Below are 22,525 nucleotides of genomic sequence, written 5' to 3' on the forward strand. Positions count from 1 at the left end.
GAAAGTACGCTACCATGGAGCAGTGCTCTTGTTTCTTTCTTTCGGAGATTTTCCAGCAGATTATATTGCATCTCCCAGGTGTCGTTCGGCATTTCCATAGTAGTAAGAGGGAAGAGAATTCGTGTAGAATCCTGATCGGTGTATGCGAAGGTGCTGGCTCTCACATTAGTGAGGCGTTCAACTTCTTCATATGACATAGTTGGAGGAGCTCCGCTCAATGATTTCTCAAACAATTATTACGTAGGAGCAGGCTTCACTCAATTTATTATAAGAGTGCTTGACCAGACTTATAAATGATCTCAAAGAACAAAGAAAAGGGCCGCACTTTGCATATAAAAACGTATTTTTTATTGGCACAGACGCGTTTCGGCTTTGCGCCTTCCTCAGTGTGCTTAAGTGAATGAACATTCCAAACTCATTCATGTATATCTACCCCGCCATACACCCACACAATCGACCAATGATAATGTAGTGTCATCCCATTCATCAATCATTCAATTAAAACAATTAATATAATCATCATTTTTTGTTTTTTAACACATTGTACACAGAACTACATCAGAAGTACACCAAAGTTACTCAGATCAAGTGAACCAATAACAGTTTTTTACAAAAAACAAGTCAATGACAATTCTTCATTCATGCCATTAGGTGTGCATGTATTCAAATTAAAAATATACCACGCCTCCCTCTGTAGAAGGCGGTTCTCACGATCTCCTCCTCTCATAAGCCGACTAACTGTTTCTAAACCCATAAACCTAAGTGTGTTAGCATCATGTCCTGCGCTGTTAAAGTGTCTTGCTACTGGGGACCTTTCATCATTCTTCCTAATGTTGCACTTATGTTCACAAATTCTGGTTTTCAATTGGCGTTTAGTTTTGCCCACATACAATAACCCACATGGGCATGTCAGTAAATACACCACAAAGGAAGTTAAACAAGTGATTCTGCCTTTCACTCTGAACGTCCTGTTAGATTTTGGATGCGTAAAAGTTTTTTCAGTGAGCATGTAATTGCATGCCACACAATTAAAGCACTTAAAATTGCCGTCTGGGATTTTGAAAGAAAGACGCAGCGGACTCGGCGCAGGCAAATACGATCGCACCAAACGATCTCTCAAATTAGATGCTCTTTTATAACAAAATCGCGGAGGGTCTTGGTGCGATATACTTAACAAATGTTCCCTTGATCTGATGCTGCTTATCATTGATAACCAAAATAATAGGCTGACTACAGTTCGTGAGGAGATTGCCGATCTCGAGACACAACTTAAGAGCAGGTTTTCTTCGACACAGCTCAAAGAACTTTTGGATAAGTGTGAAGCGCAAATAAGTACATATAAAACTGAAACACAGCGCATTAAAATGGATAAATACCGGAGAGATACGATGGATTATAGGAACAAAACTGTGTATCCCTGGCTTCGAGGAAAACAAGGCCCCAACAGAGTCATTGAAAGACAGCGTAGAGCACCCAGCACTGCCTCATCTGGGGATTTGAGCACCGACACCGACTCATCCGTCACTACCCGTTTTTTACGCAACCGGCGCCCGCCTCCTATGGCAGCCCCAGTAACAGACCAACACACAGCCGCAAGACGCGGAGGGGGAAGAAGAAACATAAACACGCGAAGATAGTAAGTGACAGTACCAACGTCATTAACATCTCATCTAAACAGTTAAGTGAAGACCAACTTTCCGTGCTATCCAAGGGCCTCTCTTTTGTTCCTGTAAAGGTAAATGACCCTTTCACTTTGAAAGTAGAAATGTTTAAATTTTTTAGATCCATTCGCCTGAGGGCGTTTTATTTGAAAGGGACGGATAGACTGTATACTCAACAAGAGACGCTAACCCAGGAATGCACCCCTGTCGCAAAAAAGACTGTGTTTAAACAAAGAAGTACTTTTCTTCCTCCGGTTAACAGTCCCTCACTAGAGACGTTTTGTCGATTGGTGGAACAAGACACATTTAGCCATGTGAGAAGAGAGGACTATTCAATTAGGCCCAACCTTTTAATTTCTGAAAAAGAGGCTTTAAAACAGTTGATGCTGGACAATGATATTGTGATTAAACCTGCTGATAAGGGTGGATCTATTGTCATTCAGGACAAGTTGTCTTATGTTGCAGAGATAGAGAGACAACTTGGTGATGAAAATGCATACAAGTGTTTATCTGCTGATCCGACTATGAAATTTAGCAATGAGATAAAATCTAAATTAAAAAAAGCACTGAATGATGCAATTATTGATGACAAAGAGTATAAATATTTGTTACAGATTAACCCAGTACGACCAGTCATTTATACCCTTCCAAAAATTCACAAAAGGCTAAATGATCCACCTGGCCGTCCTATTGTGTCTGGCAATCAATCTATAACAGAGCCTCTTTCACAATACATTGATTGCCATATAAAGGATCTTGTGTATAAACTGCCATCTTTTTTGAAGGATACGACTGATTTTTTGAAAAAAATATCTAGTATAGGAGAAGTGAATGTATCTGATATATTATGTACAATGGATGTGACAAGTTTGTATACGAACATTCCACACACAGCGGGTTTAGCGTCTTTAAAGTACTATCTGCAGACCCATCATGTGGAACACACTGATTTTTTAATCTCATTGGCTAATGATGTCTTGACCAAAAACTATTTCATGTTTCAGGATAAATTTTATCTACAAACACAAGGAACTGCCATGGGTTCGCCAATGGCACCCAATTATGCCAATTTGTTTATGGGAAAATTCGAGCATGATTTTATTTATTCCGATAATGAATTCAAAAAACATCTTAAGGTATGGTACAGATATATTGATGATGTGTTTTTTATATGGAAGGGAACGAAGGAAGAGTTGGAAGCTTTTCATGATTATGTTAACACTAGACTGCCTTCCATTCAATTCACCTTAAACTCTGATCCCAATGCCATGGCTTTCTTGGATGTATGGGTTAAAAAATGTGATAATGTACTACACACTGAGATTTACAGAAAAGATACAGATCGTAACGCGTTTCTAGATTACAAGAGTTTTCACCCACCATCACTGAAACGCAGTTTACCGTATAGTCAGTTACTAAGGGTACGCCGTATTTGTGACAGTGAAGAGGCTTTTGAAAGACAGGCAGGAGAGCTATGTCAAAGATTCGCAAATAGGGGATATGATAACACATTATTACGAGATTGCCTTGAGCGGGTACGCAACATCGAACGCACAAATATAATGACTGACAGAGCGCAGAAACCACATACAGATACTCCAATTACGTTTGTGTCTACTTATGGACACATATCACATTCATTAAAACATATCGTTCAACGACACTGGCACGTTTTAAGCAGTGACCCCACAATCGGTCATGCTTTCCAAGACCCTCCGCGATTTTGTTATAAAAGAGCATCTAATTTGAGAGATCGTTTGGTGCGATCGTATTTGCCTGCGCCGAGTCCGCTGCGTCTTTCTTTCAAAATCCCAGACGGCAATTTTAAGTGCTTTAATTGTGTGGCATGCAATTACATGCTCACTGAAAAAACTTTTACGCATCCAAAATCTAACAGGACGTTCAGAGTGAAAGGCAGAATCACTTGTTTAACTTCCTTTGTGGTGTATTTACTGACATGCCCATGTGGGTTATTGTATGTGGGCAAAACTAAACGCCAATTGAAAACCAGAATTTGTGAACATAAGGCCTAGTCCCATTTTAAGCTAATTCCTGTCCGGAAAACTACCTCACAGGGGCGATTTCCAGGACAGGGCTTAAGTGTAATCCAAGACTAAAATGCTTGTTTGAGCTGTTTTAATTGATAGCAGCTTAAACTGACAAATAAAAAAAAATATCAGAGCCATTGTTTTGTCTCAAGATGCACACTAGTATTGTTTATTTGTAAGGTATGTTTGTAAAAAATACAACCTAGTCCTGGTTTAAACAAATCCTGTCATGGAAACCACCCCATAGCGGTGTTATATATCATCTGTTCATTGACCTGTACATATAAATTATAGTTTACTGTTAGATAATGAAGCTGTTATTTCTTTTCAACCACTCTCCAAACCAATGGATTTAAGGACACCCTTTATAAATAGATTTTATTCATTTTGTACTTGACCACAGTGTATAATCTATGCTATAAACATGTCACCCATTCACACACAGATGCAGGCGCACGCACACAGTTTAGATATGATATAATATCAGTGTTTATTACACAAACAGACAGCAGCACCCAGGAGTCTTATTATAATTTTTCACGTCTTCACATAATTTACCTCTCATTGTTGACAGTCACTTATGCAGATGTCAGATCTCAGATCAATAGAATCCTTATTACTACTTCTTGTCTAACTTTGCATTTAATAGATTCAGAATTTGTTGACAATATCTTTAATCACTTGAAATGCACATTTGACTGTTTGTTCCTTATAAACTGGTGACACAGTGCCTTTACTACAGTTCAGTCAGCAGACCATAGGATCATAGCCAGGATTTATGACCTGATATGTAGACTGAAATCCTAGCTTAACTTCATCTGGTCACATTCTGGTAATATATCTGGTTACTATTAGAAATACTTGAAATATCTTAGAAAATACTGTTGCAGAATCAGATTTGCTCTCATTGTGAGATTTCCTGTCGCGGATTTGATCATTATGGGTCACACTCTTAATAAAAATGGTTCTATATCGGACCAGAAATGGTTCTATCACCCGCTTCATATATGGAACCCCCAAATGGTTCAACATAGAACCACTTTAATGGGTTCATTAAAACGAACCCCAAATGGTTCTTTAAATCAAAGTTAGATGGTTCTATTTAGAACCATTAAAGGTTCTTTATTATTATGAGTAATTTATTATTGATAAGAAATTATAACCGATCCAGAAAATTATAAAAGTTTACTATTTATTAATTGTATTATACAGAAATCTGTATCTATAATCTATAAAAATTACTTAAAATCACATCTCTTTATTCTGTATTAAACAGCATTTTACATGTCTCATTTCATTCAACCATTTAGTTATTTAATTATTTCCATTAAGCATTTTCACTTTTTAATAAACATACATACGTTTATATATTATATATAAATAAATAAATATAAAAAAATATATTATTATTATATCTCACAATCTAAAATGACAGATACCCAGTTAACATTACAATTAGACCAAGTAAAAAGTTGTACAAGTAAGGGATAATGTATTGGCAGCATGTCATCACAGAAAAAAACCTCAACAGTTTCTTCAGGACAAATGTCACGAACACATTTAATCATTTATAAATTTAATGTCGGATATGTAATTAATAGACATTGATATTTAATTTTTGTGTAATATAAAACTGTACCTGTCAAAATGATTTGCAGCATTGGAGTTTTTAGTTTTGAGCAGTAGTAGAATGTCATGACTGGCCAATCAGAATCTAGCATTTTAGAGAACCGTGTAATAAGAAATGGTTAATGTAACACATAAGATCAACACAAAGTTGCACAAACAGTCAATATATGATCAACATGAGTTATCACCTTAGCATGACAAATAACTACACAGACTTCTTATAGAAAGGGATTCCGTTCTTGGGAGTTTGTAAACAACAGTCTTCAAAAACACCCACACTGATGTGCACTGCTTAGTAAAATTAATGTCCAAAACATAAAAAAAAAGTTTAAAACATGTCAACATCATCAAGGAGGGTGTATTGCTGGAGTGACTGTCTGTCAAAAACAACGAAGGCTTGATGGCAGAGATCGCCATCTTCCAATCCAAGGACAAATGGGAATGGTTTTGTCACATCAGGCTCTCAGAAGAATGCAACCATGTTGGTCCCAACCTGTTGAAAACAGACAAAACACTTGTTAGAATGCAGGCAAAGACTCTAAATGCATTATTTATTATATTATTATACAAAACCAAACAATTCATATTTCATACACACAAATGTAATCTAGTTTAATTGTAATGAAATGTATAAATTTCTGTTTTATTTCAATAACCGTACAATATACTCTTTGTTCATGCCAATAACTCAGATTCACAGTAATTTCAGATTCTGCCACGTCACTTTACCTGGCAGTAAGCCCAATTTTTTTGATTTTGCAACAACCTGCATACTTGCCCTTATTACTTAATATAGCCAACACTTTATTAGCATATATTATGTAATGAATACAGGGCTGGACATTAACGTTTGTCCCTAAAGTTAATGTTTTGGATGTGCGAGTGAAAGACAATTTTTCTTGTCCGAGTTTTAACTCTATTCGTACTTGTAAACATGTCTTCTTGCTAGTTCATAAACAAATATTAAATGTTTTAGGTTGCTTGCAAAGCAAAGTGTGCAATACTTCCATTACTTACATAGACTTAAGATTTTCTTCCCACTTTTGTAGACAGGAGTTGGAATATCATCATGGGGTTCTGTAGAGATAAATGTTTAGGTTAAATTAGTAACTTTATTGTCATAATACACAGCAAACAACTATTGCATTCCCAAGTGTACCTGGAGGTGATTTGTTGATGCTCCTGGTTCTTGGCTGGGAAGTGCAGGATTCTGTCTGGAAAATGCAATGCCCAAGTTTCAAATAGCTTTTCGGCATGGTCAGGAAATAACACAGAGAAGTCTTGTGAACTCTGAAAATGACAAATCATGCATTCATTTTCAATAAAACTTTAATGTAAATTTATGCGATAATGAATGCTATATGGGCTAGCTTGTCAGTGAACTACGGCATGTAGTTAACTGTGCTTCACCTGTTTTCAGATTATGGCAATTTACTACTAATCACAGAACCGGCTTTCCCGATTAGATAGGCTTGACAATTTTATACAATTTAAGAGATAGTTGGGCCAAAAATGATATTAAACCCATGAATTTCTCACCTCCAAGCCGTCCAAGATGCATATGTCCATCATTTTTCAGACTAACACATTTTCAGTTAGTTTAGAAAATGTTTTAGATCTTTCAGTTAATCAAATGTAAAGTTATGGGGTCCACTCTTTCAAGTCCAAAAATATTTGCATCCTTCCTTCACAAAATAAATCCATATGGCTCCACGATAATAAACAAAGGCCTTCTGAGGGTAATCCGTGCAGTGTTGTTGTAGAAATATAACAAAAATAACTAGCTTCTGCTAATGGCGCCATCTTGGTCGCGTCCGCATTTAAAATGAGAGCTGTCCTGAATACAAAGGAGTCTTGGATGGCAGTATTACCGGAAGCTAGTTATTTTTGTTTATAAAGTTTAAATATAGATATTTCTACAACAAAACGGCGTGGATTACCCTCAGAAGACCTTTGTTTATCATCGTGGAGCCGTTTGGATTTCTTTTGTGAAGAATGGATGCACATTTTTTGGACGTGAAGGAGTGGACCCCGTAACTTTACATTTGATTAACTGAAAGATCTAAAACATTTTCTAAAATAACTCAAAATGTGTTCGTCAAAAAAATGATGGACATATGCATTTTGAATGGCTTGGGGGTGAGTAAATCATGAGTTTAATATAATTTTTGGGTGAACTATTCCTTTAATCGTGCAACCTTACACACCACTTTTGAAAATGACATACTCACAGCAAAATAAGCAGGGATTCTTAAAGAGCCACACAGATCCAAAATCGAAACTTACCTTTATTGCAGTGTGTCATGTAGCTGTCCATCAATGTAAACAACGTGTAAAGTAGTTGAACCAAAAAAGTGCACGATTAATAAAGTTATTGGCTTCTAAAGCAGGGAGTCGACTCTGAATCGCTGAAACGAGTCGTTATAGGGAGTGAGTCTTCTTCCTGATATTATCCACGTCACATGAGATACTAATCTCCGCCTACAGCCTTGCCCGGGAGAAACGAAAACTATGACCCGCCCACAGCTAGTTTGTGTGTGAGTGTAAACATCAGCTAATGCTGTGTTTTCAGCTTGTGTTGTTTTCACTACCAAAGGAGACTTTTTCAAGGAGGGATATATTAAACGTTTCTGGCTGTGAAGAATCAGTGGTTAAAATTAATTTTTATCGGAGGGATTTAGACGTTTGGCAATGAAAGTGGTTCAGTACCCACTTTATTTGGAACAACATGCGTCTCCTAACCACAAACTGTAAGTATGATTATAGCTACATACTTGCTTAAAAGAGTGTAAAATGTCTATATTCGTTTTTATTGCTTGGATTAATGATGAATGATATCGTTGTTTAAACTCTAACTGTCTATATACTATAACTATATACTGTCAGAGTCACGATAGCAAGCGGTTTTGCTATGACCCGGTGGTTAGTTTCCATAAATGCTTAAATGAGTGTAAAATTGTTAGTTTCAATCGTCGTTTGTATTGTTTGGATTAATGATGAATGATGTTGTGTGTTTAAACTGTTAATTTACTGTCAGAGAGTCATGTTAGCAAACGGCTAACCCATGCTCATTTACGGTTTTGTTATGACCCGGTTAGTTTACATAAATGCTTAAATGAGTGTAAAATGTCTATATTCGTTTTTATTGCTTGGATTAATGATGAATAATACCGTTGTTTAAAATCTAACTTAGGCTATATACTGTCAGAGTCACGATAGCAAGCGGTTTTGCTATGACCCGGTTAGTTTCCATAAATGCTTAAATGAGTGTAAAATTGTTAGTTTCAATCGTCGTTTGTATTGTTTGGATTAATGATGAATGATGTTGTGTGTTTAAACTGTTAATTTACTGTCAGAGACTCACGTTAGCAAACGGCTAACTCATGCTCATTTACGGTTTTGTTATGACCCGGTTAGTTTACATAAATGCTTAAATGAGTGTAAAATGTTAGTTTCAATCGTCGTTGTTATTGCTTGGATTAATGATGAATGATGTGTATTGATGTTGATAATGTCTTCTCAGTAAATCATGTTGCACTGTTGTTGGTCTGTGCCACTGATCTGTGGTCTGTGAGACTGATCTGTGATCTGTGCAAAGACACTGTGTCAGTTGACCAATCAGAGCAGAGTAGGCTACTGAAAGGTGGGGTTTAGGCAGACTGAGTCGTTGAACGGCTTCACACGAATCGTTTGGGGATCTCTGAGAAATGGGGTAATTTTAAATTTATATTTTGAGAAAATTACAGTGTTTTTTGACCTTGCATGCATTTAAACCTGTTGTCCGGGACTTATAAATAGTGATAGGATGCTTAAAATTGTCATCTTACTGGCTCTTTAATAAAGAAATGCTTTGATATGCCTCATTGTAATATCAACATATCACTTTAAATAATAAAAAAACAAGTGCATTTTCATGTTACCTGTAAATAACTTTGTAAAAGCTGGTATCAGAACCTCAAAGTTACATTGTTTTAGCTTCTCCAGGAAAAAATATCCATCTTTTATCCATCAGGGTCTGTGGAAAAGAGCCAAAACTGTGATTTAAGTGGGCATCATCAAAAACATTTGAAAAAGATAAAAATGTCTGTAACTTACAGACCAAATGAGAGTTCACAATATGTGACCCTGTCTGTGAACTCAAGGCTAAAGTTTCATGATCTAAACATGATATTAAAAGCATCAGTTTGATTTCAACTTTTACAACAAACGATTATTTATTTAAAACGTACACGTTTCTTCCTCATATTAACGTTATCTGTTTTAAACTGAATTTCTAAACCATTAGAATACGTTACATTCTAACGTTTCTATAATTATTAAAACAAGCCATGTTTTAGACATATTTTAAAAAACGTTTGATCAAACGAAATATTTAAATCATTTAAAAGCAAGCATAAACATTGTTTAGATTTACTGGGCATTACAGACTAGCCAACGGAAGCTAATAAAACTAGTTTAATAACAGTTATGTCATGTGAACCATCATTTTGCATACTTTTGCGTTCAGAAATAGTTTAAATGATTAAAAACAATGATACAAACCTTTTCCTTCAAATAAATCAAAGATAAGTCGATGAAAAACCGTATGTCCTGAGGTGAATAGTAAACTCCCGCTTCAGGTATCGTTGCAGTGAGAGGCAGAAGTTCAGCGTCTGTGTGGGGGAAGGGAGCAGTTCTCTCTGGGGAAGCAGAACACTGACACCCGGTGGTCACGCCGGTAACATTCCGACTTTGTGTAATTAAACTTTAAAATTGGCGTTCACTTTACAAACCGACTGCAAATTTGAACATTATACATATATTTTCTCGCCTGAACTTATGTTTAAAATACATTTTGTGGACTAGAGAAAGTAATATTGAGAAACAGCTATGTATCTATTAAGCTGGCTCTGCTTCAAAATTACCCAACATACTACCCAACACTGATAAAACAACCAAACAAAATAACCCAACTGGCTCACGTTTTTTAGAGTGTAATATCGTTTCAAAAATGTAGAAAGTTTACTTACCTCAGGGTACCAACAAGCAGAAATGCCGGTCCGGAGTCTGAACTCCTCAGTTTGAAAAAAAAAACCTGTCACATCTCGAGGCTCATCTTCACTTATGGTGCAACGCATATATACGCCACCAGAGGGCACTTTTGCGATTATTTGTTTTTAATGCCCCTTCAGGTTAAATTAAACATTGACAATATAGAATGTACAAAATAAAGAAAACACCTGGTTATTCACCAAAAACGCAAACTGCACTGTAAGTTTCATGCTAATGTACAAACTTGCATAAAAAATCTCACAGGAAATAAATCATACAATAAATATGAATAGCCTATTTGTTGACTCTCTCTTTATTTGACCACAGCCTATTGACACAAAAAGGTTTGTGAATGAGTTGTGTAGGTTTGTAAATGAGTTGTGTAGGTCTGTAATTATTGTGTAATCTTTAGTTTACACTTCAGTCACAAACGTGAATTATAGAACCATTTTAATAAAATGGGTTCTTTGCCCTCCAAGGGCTCTATATGGAACCCTTTTTTTGGTAAAAGGTTCTATTGGCCAAGTAAAGAACCTCTTGGTTCTATATAGAACCTCAAGGAACCTTTTTTTTTTAGAGTGCAGAAAATAAGCTGGTTAAGATAACTGTTAGAGTATCTACAGTATGAAATCACTTGAAGCTGTTGAAATGGTGTGCGGACAGTATAAACTAGTGAATATTATGTATGTCAACCAGTGACATAAAACTTTTTGAGTGGTTAACTTCAATATGGTAATAATTCAGATGCATAGTATATTTGACTTGATCATGAATTTTACTCACATATGATTAAACGGTTCAGGATTTACAAAACTGTGGAAAGCCATATAAATGTAGAAAATCTCAGATATGTAGACTTTAATATGTATGATGTTCCCATTGAAATCATTACAGGCCTACAGGCTCCTTAGTTTTTAGACGGTATTAAATATTTACTGTATGTTTTAATACATCAAATAAGCAAAATATTTATTCATAAATAAACTATAACATGTGAAACTACTTTAAAATATGTGAATGATATCAACAATACCAGCTTCACAATATCAATTCAGTCACTGGCTGTCAGAAATTATTTATTCAAATGTCAGAGTATGTGAATGATTGAATCCACAGATATAAGTGAATATAAGAGTCTTAAAGGCCTTTTGAAAGCGAGGATAAAAAAATCCATAGATCAAAGGATTACAAGTTGAGTTAAAATATGCAAACCAATATAAAGCTTCAAAAACATCAGCTGGGGTCACAAAATTAAGGAAAGGATCAACAGCAATTGTAATAGAGAAAGGCAGCCAGCAGATAAAGAAAACGCCCATAACAAGAGCCAGAGTTTTAGCTGCTTTTCTTTCTCTGTGTGCAGAGCTTTGACTGTTAACACCTGTGGTGGTCACAGACACTTTTACAGACAAAACCTTTGCGTGTTTTTTCACAACAGTGAATACAATGATATACAGAGAGCTCATTATAGTTCCTGGAATAATAAATGCTAAGATAAAACTAATTAGTCCCCATTCTTTGTTAATAAACACAGCACAGGCACCAAAACAAGACATTTGTAAAATTAAAGCTTCAAGACCAACAGCAAACACCCCTGAAAACACAACAGAAAAGCTGTACACAAATGAAAAGATCCATGTAAAGGTGAGTAATACAGTCACAGTGTTGTTTGTGATCCTCATTTTGTACCTCAGAGGGTCACATATGGCCCAGTATCTATCAATAGATATTAAACTAAGATGTAACAAAGAAGAAGTGCAGAGGGTGATGTCCAAACTAGACTGAACTTTACAAATAACATCTCCCAAAAACCAGCAGCCCTCGACAGCTCGCACCATACTGTAGGGCATCACCAGTAAACCCAGCAGACAGTCACACACAGCCAATGACTGAACGATCAGATGAGTTGGAGACTGAAGCTGTTTGAAGTGAGAGATGGAGATGATGATCAGCAGATTCCCAAAAACTGTCATGAGGATCATGAGTGAAATGAAAGCGTACATTGCCATTTTAACTCCAGTGAGACGATGAGTTCTAGGACAAGAGTCTGGATGTGAAGGATAACACAGGAGAATAATCTCAGTCTCATTACAAGACATCATGTCTACATGAAAATCTGACAGGACTTCATTTGTAATTGTTAACAAGTAGACAATTATAACACAAAGTTTAAACAAAATCATTTTAGAATTTAAAACATGGTTAAGGCAAATATCTAAAGAAACATAAACATAGATACAGAACATGCCCAATCAATCTAAATCCCCAAATGAACGTGATATAGCTCAGATGTGTTCATTTATACGCATCAGGTCAGGTCTAAACCCCTCCCCAGCTGTATATGTAACTAACTGATACACAAACATTGTGACTCATGAGATTAGAATAATTTGATGCAGATTATGTGTTGCACTTTGCTGATAATAACAATAGACTACATTTTGTATCATTCAAAAATGTGTTTGTAAAAGTTTTATATTTTTCTTGCTCCTCATTGCTACGTGTTAATAAGATTGATGTTAATAATGTAGGTTAATATTTTAATGCTAATGTTTTTAAAGGAAATAAAAGATTTAAAGGAAATTTTCTATTACTTAATACTAAAATCTAAGTTTAGGTTTTTATCATAGATATTAATATGGTTTGTTAATAATAAAGTTTGTTTAATGCAAGATTTATCACTCATTTGTAAATGTATTAATTAGGTGATGTACAGTACTGTGCAAAAGTCTTAAGCCACCACCACCAGACTTGTTGTTTTAGAAGTTTTAATGTCCGTCCATATTTATTTTTCAATCTATTTTATTACGATACAATTAGAAAAAACAGGAAATATTTTCCAAAAAAATAAACTAAAAATTTTCAGTACTGAATGCTTTCTTTGGGCATCGTCTGTGTTTTGCGTGACCTCTCTTGGCACTAAACACATCTTGAGCGTTTTTGAGCAGAATGAAGTAAAAGACAAATTTCTTTAAAATGAGAAATTAGGATTTAATTTCATTTAGGTTTAAGAGATCCTGCAGTTTGCTACTAATGCTCAAGTGGAAGGGAAGTTTACTGTAAAAACATCCATTTACATTTTCTATATTATTTTCTGGATATATTCTATTTTAGTTATGTTATACATCTACGATGCTAGATTACATCCATTTCTGATGGATGAAGCCTTGGCCTGGAGGTGAGGTCGTCAGGTGGTCCCCAACCTTCACTGGGTGTTTCGACCCTTAACCACAACACCCTCCAGTTGGTGGGTCAGCAGTGACTGGCCAGGTCACTGCCCCTCTCCTCCAAGTTTCCAGCTTGTGTCCTCTCTCTTATGCCAGAGCCAACAGGAGGCTCTCTCTGCCGCTTCCTCCAGCTTACGAACGGCTGCTTTCCTTAAGTGGCCCCTCAGTCCAAACTTTGTCAATAGATTCCACACAGATTGAGCTGGGAATCCACGACATCCGACTTCCACCGTCATCAGCCAACATATCCACCCTTTGTCCTGGCAGCCTGCAACAAGTTGCTGATATTTGGCTCTTTTCCTCTCTGCAGCTTCCTCACAGCCCTCCTCCCACGGCACCGTCAACTCCACCAGGATGATCTTTCTTCCCTCAGGAGACCACATGATGATACCGGGCCTTAGAGTTGTGACCAGTACCGCCTCGGGGAAGTGGAGTTTCCTCCCTAGGTCAACCTCCATTTCCCATCCCTTGTCTGACTGCAGAAGGTTCTGCTTGGCTTGGCTGTGGACAACAGGTCTTTGGCCTTCTTTCACAAAGGCAATGGTGCTCAGTGATTGTCTTACTTTGGCTGGTTGTTTCTTCCTCCTTTCTTGCTCCAGTATGTCTGCGAGCGCTGCCAACACCTTGTCATGGCGCCACCTGTATCTCCCCTGTGTCAATGCGGTCTTACACCCTGACAGAATGTGCGCCATTGTACCTCTCCCACCACATAACTTGCACAGTGGGTCCTCCCTCATCCCCCACCTGTGCAAATTGACTGGGGTTGGTAAGGTGTCATACACTGCTCGGAGTAAAAAGGATATACGGAAGGGCTCCAGCCGCCACAGTTCACTCCATGTGATTTTCTTCTTGGGGAGGTTCCACCTCGTCCAGGCACCTTGAGTTGCAAGCTCGATGGATTTTGCTCTTCTCGTTTCTTCCTCAAGGGTTCGAACTTCATCCTGGATCATAGCTCTCCTCTCCCTAGGGGTGGACTTTGACCACTTCTGGAAATGTGATGTTCCTAGACCCTGCCTTCCAGTACAAGGGTTTCCAATGATCTCTTTGGACATGAGCGAACATTCTGCTTGGTTAATTGCTGTATCAGCGGCCCACTTACGACCTGATCTAGTTCTAATCCCTGCTTCCCTGGTAAGTTGGTCTTGAGAGTCCCTATATGACAGGGACAGTCTGCATTTGGCCACTTTAAACTCCTCCACCACTGATGACAGGGGTAGCTGGAGCTGGCCTGACCTCATGTAAAGCCCCAACGATGTAAAGCTGGGGGGTATTCCCAACCATCTTCTAAGGTGCTTGTTGAACTTCCTCTCCATTTCTTCAACTGTTTGTAGAAGCACCTCATATACAGTGAGGAGCCACATGAGTCTTGGGAGCAAGCCGTGTTGGTAAATCCAGCACTTGTATTTCCCAGGCAGGTCAGACTTGTCGATCTTCTTCAGCCACTCTTCAACTTGTTTCCTAGTGCTGGAGATGTTGTTCTTGTCTTACAGGGAATCATCATACCACTTTCCAAGGCATCTAATTGGGTTGCCCTGGATGTTTGGGATCACTTCCCCTTGAACAAGTAACTTAAACTTTCCAGTTGTTTTACCCTTCTGAATCACCAGGCTCCTTGATTTCTTGGGCTTGAAAACCATCTTCGCCCAAGTGGCCATGTTATCCAGTTCTGCCAGGACCCATCTTGCCTGCACATGAGTTGGCGTTATCACGGTAAGATCATCCATGAATGCCCTGATCGCTGGCTGTTGACATCCAGTTATGGTCTTTGGTCCCCTTGCCTTTGTACTCGCTACAGAGATGATCAGGTTCATTCCCATGGTGAACAAGATGGGAGAGATTGTGCATCCTGTCACTATCCCCTTCTCCACTGGCTGCCACTTTGTTGTAAACCTGGCGGACTGGAATCGCAACTTGATATCTCTCAGGTAACTGGTGATTATGCCCTGGATGTTATGAGGGATGTGGTAGTAGTCCAAAGCGACTTGAATTAAATTATGGGGAATAGACCCGTATGCATTTGCGAAGTCAAGCCAGACAACTGTTAGGCTGCCCTTCTTTTCCTTTGCTTCTTGGATGAGTTGGCTGAGAACTCCTGTATGCTCTTAGCACCCGGAGAATCCTTCCACACCGCCCTTCTGGATAGAGATGTTAATATATCCATTCTGGGTTATGTACGCGCCCATTCGCTTTGCAAGCACTGCAAAGAAAATCTTTCCCTCCACACTAAGAAGGGATATAGTTCGAAACTGGCTGATCTGTGTGGCTCCCTGTTCTTTGGGCACAAAGCACCCTTCTGTCCTTCTCCAGCTTGTTGGAATGATTCCCTTGGACCAAATTACCCGCATAAGCTTCCACAGCCTTCGGAGGAGCTTAGTGCATCTTTTGTATACTTTGTATGGTATACCGCTTGGACCTGGGGCCGAAGATGATCTTGCATTCTTAACTATTTCTTGAACCTCTCTCCATGATGGACACTCCGTACTGAGGGTTGTGGTAGGTGGGTCGACGTTAAGAAGTCTGAGATTTTCTTCCAGGACCTCATCTCTTGTAGGGTCACTGAATCCCTCCTCAACAGCCTGCTCCACCTCCTCTTTGGTACTCGTTAGAGTCCCGGACCTCACCTCCCCCAGAAGTGATTTAGTGAAGCGGTATGGGTCCTTTATAAACTGGGCTCGTGCAGCTTCCTGCTTCTTCCGCCTCTGCTTGAATCTCTCAGCTCTTCTTGTTCTAATTAGCTGCTCACGGAGGCTGGCTGTTAGCTCTTTTATTCCTTCGTTTTCTCCTGTGCTTGCCAGTTTGAACTGCTTCCTCAGGGTCTTGATCTCCTTCCTAAGTTGTTTGATCTTTCTCTGTCTTCTGTTATCCTGCTTTTCTGGTCTTGCTTTATTCTGTCTCCTGGGCACTACTCCAAACCGTTCCTTTGCCACATTGTATGTGATGGCGGTCAGTAGATCCACCTTCCTTTCCACTGATCCTGCTTGAACCGCTCCAAGCACTTTGTCCAGATCTTCATCTAACTTTGACCACTCCTCTCTGTCACTCATTTTGGGCCACTTAATTCTTTCGTTTGTTGGATGGGGTAGGCTTTCTGTGTTGGAGTAGGAAGTTCTCCTTGTATGGTCTTGGGGGATTGCCGGCACTGAGAGATCCCTAGGACTATGGTGTGCTTCCTGCCTAGGGTTCTCCTCCGTCTCACCAGACGGTTCGTCTGAGCGGTGTGCATGCATCCGTCCTTTTCCACACGTGGACTTGCTCTGGTGTATTTTGAGCCCTCTTACGCCTTTGCAGATCCGTCCGCAACTGCATTTCACTTCCGGTGCCTCCCCGGTCAAGGTGGTCTGTATGAACCTTCTCTGCGTCTGTGTCACTGTCCTTGTCGTTGCCATTGTATCTGTCCGAGTGAGCCTCTCATCCTCCCCCCCTCTCGGGAGACTCTGGGGGTATTGTTCATTTGTCGGTTCTGTAGCTTGTTTGGTGCCCTCTTGCGAGTGCCGCAACAGGGGTTGCTGGCCCCTGTTACCCCGCCAGTCTTTCCTGGAGGTCAGCTGTCTTTCCAGCGTCACCGACCTTCCTCGGTTGCCATCCAGACTTTCCTGGAAGTCACTGGTTGCCCAGGGGGTTCAGTTATGTTATACATCTACGATGCTAGATTACATCCATTTCTAATGGATGAAGCCTTGGCCTGGAGGTGAGGTCGTCAGGTGGTCCCCAACCTTCACTGGGTGTTTCGACCCTTAACCACAACACCCTCCAGTTGGTGGGTCAGCAGTGACTGGCCAGGTCACTGCCCCTCTCCTCCAAGTTTCCAGCTTGTGTCCTCTCTCTTATGCCAGAGCCAACAGGAGGCTCTCTCTGCCGCTTCCCCCAGGTTACGAACGGCTGCTTTCCTTAAGTGGCCCCTCAGTCCAAACTTTGTCAATAGATTCCACACAGATTGAGCTGGGAATCCACGACATCCAACTTCCACCGTCATCAGCCAACATATCCACCCTTTGTCCTGGCAACCTGCAACAAGTTGCTGATATTTGGCTCTTTTCCTCTCTGCAGCTTCCTCACAGCCCTCCTCCCGCGGCACCGTCAACTCCACCAGGATGATCTTTCTTCCCTCAGGAGACCACATGATGATATCGGGCCTTAGAGTTGTGACCAGTACCGCCTCGGGGAAGTGGAGTTTCCTCCCTAGGTCAACCTCCATTTCCCATCCCTTGGCTGACTGCAGAAGGTTCTGCTTGGCTTGGCTGTGGACAACAGGTCTTTGGCCTTCTTTCACAAAGGCAATGGTGCTCAGTGATTGTCTTACTTTGGCTGGTTGTTTCTTCCTCCTTTCTTGCTCCAGTATGTCTGCGAGCGCTGCCAACACCTTGTCATGGCGCCACCTGTATCTCCCCTGTGTCAATGCGGTCTTACATCCTGACAGAATGTGCGCCATTGTACCTCTCCCACCACATAACTTGCACAGTGGGTTCTCCCTCATCCCCCACCTGTGCAAATTGACTGGGGTTGGTAAGGTGTCATACACTGCTCGGAGTAAAAAGGATATACGGAAGGGCTCCAGCCGCCACAGTTCACTCCATGTGATTTTCTTCTTGGGGAGGTTCCACCTCGTCCAGGCACCTTGAGTTGCAAGCTCGATGGATTTTGCTCTTCTCGTTTCTTCCTCAAGGGTTCGAACTTCATCCTGGATCATAGCTCTCCTCTCCCTAGGGACTGAGAAACAATTATATATGATATATATGATCACTATAACATTGCAAAAACAACAAATCGAATTGTGGCATGGTGGCCTAAGACTTTTGCACAGTACTGTATATGTTAAGAATATAAAACTAAGATATTTTATATATGAAGTCAAAAGTCTGGGATGCACTTAATGTTACAATACCCCGTCATCTGTCCTTACTTTTCGGACTCCACTTCCGGACTTCACTTTACACCCTGTCATTCATCATTTATTAATGTCATTACCTGTTCACAACTACATTGTACTCTTGGTCTCCCATGTATGGTTCAAACGTGACAAAAGAACCCACCATAAGTTTGTAGAGCTTAAACATGTTCAATCACAACCCTCCCCAGTTCCTAGTGGTGTTCCCCAGGGCTCAGTCCTAGGCCCCCTCCTTTTTATAATTTACTTACTTCCTCTAGGTTTTATTTTCAGGAAATACAATATTCAATTCCACTGCTAGGCAGATGACACCCAGCTCCACCTGTCCAACAAACCCACCTCCACGCTCCCTCCATCTTCCCTGTCTGATGGTTTGGATGAAGTTAAAACCTGGTTCACTTATCATTTTCTTAAATTAAATAGTACCAAAACAGAAATTATCCTTGTTGGCTACAAATCCACCCTTGCAAAATGTCCCAATTTCTCACGACAATTCTAAAGTCTCCTCTTGTACTCATGTCAAAAGCCTCGGTGTCATTCTCGATAGCACACTTTCGTTTGAAAAACACATCAATAATCTAACCCGCTCTGCTTACTTTCATTTACGTACTCTTCACAGTCTTCGTCCATCACTTACACCCAATAATGCTGCTACTTTCATCCATGCTCTTGTCACTTCCCGTATTGATTATTGTAACTCCCTTTTCTTTGGCTTACCCTGCATCCATAAACTCCAGTTGGTCCAAAACTCAGCTGCCCATACACTGTAAAAAAATTCTGTAGAAATTATAGTATTACTGATTATTAGTGGCAACTAGCTGCCAGTAACTTACTGTAGATTTTACATTTATGTTATTTACTGGCAACAGTTTGTTCAAAGTTAAATGAAAGTGAAACCTTTTCAGTCTTCTACAGTAACTGGCAACCAGCTGCATAATTATAGCAAATGTTTTTACAGTGTATTACTTAAACAACTGCACTGGCTTCCTGTCCAATACCGTATTGACTTTAAAATTCTTCTTCTCACTTTCAAAGCACTCCATAATCTCGCTCCTCCATACTTCTCTGAACTCCTTCAGTCCTATGTTGCATCCTGAAAACTCAGATCCTCCTCTTCCTCACTACTCTCCACTCCTGCCAGCCTGTCCAAAACAGGGTTTAGCCAGTCTGCTCCTAGCCTTGGAATGCCCTCCCACTATCCATCCGTACCATAGAGTCTCTACCCACATTTAAAACCTCCCTCAAAGCTCACCTCTTCCAAAAGCTTACCCCACATAAAAAACTCTCCATCAAAATAATAAATGATTGATTTATTGCTTTTTCTAATTTCAATCTTTTTAAATGTGTTTGTTTTAATAATATTTGCTGTTTTACTGTATTTTTGCTCGTTTTAACTGTAAGGTGACCTTGAGTGCTATGAAAGGCGCTTGTAAATAAAATGTATTATTATTGTTATTATTATTATTATTATAAAACAGTAAGCAGCGTCTGTTGTTAGTGTTTTGGTTTTCCGTGTAAGTCATCGTATTTATTTTTCCTTGTCCCATGCACACTATGGATCTCTCTGCTGTTCGCTTAATGTGCCTTGAGCAGGGAGAACACTCCTTCAAAGCACACTTATGTGAATTTTTGGAATTCTTACCACTACCTTCCTGGACTACTGCCTCTGCACCTTCCTGTTTGTTTGCCACAACACCACCACACGAGTACAGTTGTCCGAGAAGGGTCCTCAGGGGAGCTTTGCCGCATTTGTGGAGAGGGTGCTGGATTCATGTGGATTTGCCTTCACCATTGAGGACGACGCCAGCCCCACTCCCAACACAGAACCCAGTCAGCCATCCCCTCACGACATGGAGCATGAGCCACAGCTTACTTCTAGGCCTGAGCCTAGAGCGACACTGGAACCAGCATTTGCCGCGACTGAGCCTGTCATGAGGGTGAGCTTAATTGGGTATCTGAATATATAAACAGTACAAATGAAAATGTCTGCTGTCTGTTATGTCCGCGGGTCCTGTCCAAGCTCTTCGTCTCCACTGGTCCTGCCGGCTCTATTGGGCTCCTCCTTCCCTTTGACATCACCTTGGTCCTTAGTCGCTCTGGATCCATCATGAACTTCTGGATCCTAGTCTCTGCCTCAGTTGCTTGAGCCTCCAGCTCCGCCTTGGCCTTCCAGAATCTCAACTTCACCCTGGCTTTCCGTCTGGTAATCTCCAACCTGGGCACCTCTCCCATCGGCTTGGTCTCCGTCGTTCATCTCCCTGTTGTCGTCCTCTCCCTCCCCAGAATGGATCCTCCCACCGTTGATTACGCTCCTCCAGTGCTTTATCTGCCTCTGAGGTGAGGTCACGCCTTTCAGAGAGGGGAAAGTACTGTCACGTTCCCCCATCATCTGCCTTCACTTGATGAACTCCACTTTCTATAATACTTTACAGCCAGTCATCCATAATTCATCATTGCCATCAACCATTCACAATTATCCAGACTCCATGGTCTGTGTCATCGGTTGGTTCTTGTCTATGTAACATTTGTGTTTGTCATGACTGTGTTCCATGTTTCTTTGTTTAACCTGCTGAAGATTATTAAAACATTGTACTCATTGTCTCCCATGTATGGTATAAACATGAAACTTAATTTGTATTTTGGCACCATTTGAGCCCACGTGTGTTCCATGTTAGCCCACTTTATGATTGATTCACATAATAAAACAAATAATCATTTTTATAAGAAGTACCCTAACGTGATTGTCCCCCGTCCCCCCTCCATAGCTGGTTGCGCACACATTACAATTTATGATCTGTACCAGAGTATGCTTACCTCATTAAAAGACAGGTGTTTTAAAGAAATCTGGAAGATATGTGCAGAGGAACTCATTGTAATTCAGAGTTTATGGCTACTGCACTGTAAAATCATACACGCTGCATGGTCTGATGGGTACCTCATAAGGTGGGTTTAAATGGTTTAACAGTGAATAATGGAGAAAAAGACGATATTTAGATTTATAAATATAAAATATGTTTACAAAGAAAGACATGTAATATACTGTGGACTAAGCATCATAGTATTTTCATTGTGCCCACATTAAGAAATTTTCATTTTTTTCATACAAGGTTAGCTTGTTCTGGCTAGTTTGCATGTCTTTTGTGGCACTGTATCGTTTCAGTCCAACTTTAAAAGAAGTTAATTTATACAAAAAAATCTGCCCTACAAAATAATTTATTTTGAAATTTTTGGGAAATGAATGTAAAATATTTATTGTTTGTAGTTTTTTTAGTTTCTTTATTTTTGCGTGTGTCAAAGTACTATATGTTCATACACAAAAAAAAAAACAATAAATTGATCTCTTATTTGATGTAATATGAATGCATATATAAGAGAAATGACTGACATGTGTTAATTTCTTTTAACAGGCATGAAGCCGAAATGTCAGGGAACTAACAAATTACTGGATCACTTAAAATAATGAGCATAATAAAATATGATTTTCTTTTTCATAATTTGTTGTCAAATAATAATAGGGTACACTTACCCTATTATTGAATCATGCCTTTATTCATGTATGATTAAACAATTGTTTCCTCTCAATACTTTTGTATTAAACATCATCTTGAGTTTAAATGTCTCGTATCACAAAGACGTTAAAAGAAAAGTTAAAAACAATAGCAATATACATCGCAGATCTAACACTGTCTGACACTTTTTGTTTGTTGTGTTGTTTAATGTTTGCTATTTATTCAGAAAATATTATTTATCTTCAGAAACTGTATTCATTCAAATGAGTATCTGAAAGATATAAGTGATAATGAGAGTCTTAAATGCCTTCTGAAAGCGAGGATAGAAAAATCCATAGATCAAAGGATTACAAGTTGAGTTAAAATATGCAAACCAAACTAAAGCCTCAAAAACATCAGCTGGGGTCAAAGAATTAAAGAAAGGATCGATAGCAGCATCAATAGAAAAAGGCAGCCAGCAGATAAAGAAAACGCCCATAACAAGAGCCAGAGTTTTAGCTGCTTTTCTTTCTCTGTGTGCAGAGCTTTGACTGTTAAC

The 22,525-nt window shown here is 39.4% G+C and overlaps 1 long non-coding RNA gene and 1 pseudogene across 1 annotated transcript; both read right to left on the reverse strand.

Annotated features, from left to right (window-relative positions):
• Positions 1-5,126: 5,126 nt before the first annotated feature.
• Positions 5,127-9,953, reverse strand: LOC135737907 (uncharacterized). Its single transcript, XR_010528617.2, has 5 exons — positions 9,881-9,953; positions 9,259-9,353; positions 6,498-6,628; positions 6,356-6,415; positions 5,127-5,831 (listed from the first exon to the last, which is right to left on the reverse strand). It is a non-coding gene; the product is annotated as an uncharacterized lncRNA (long non-coding RNA).
• Positions 9,954-17,187: 7,234 nt separating this feature from the next.
• Positions 17,188-22,525, reverse strand: part of LOC141279922 (uncharacterized) — an 84,019-nt pseudogene continuing 78,681 nt past the window's right edge.

Source organism: Paramisgurnus dabryanus, chromosome 12 (genome assembly GCF_030506205.2).
Source record: "Paramisgurnus dabryanus chromosome 12, PD_genome_1.1, whole genome shotgun sequence".
NCBI lineage: Eukaryota > Metazoa > Chordata > Actinopteri > Cypriniformes > Cobitidae > Paramisgurnus > Paramisgurnus dabryanus.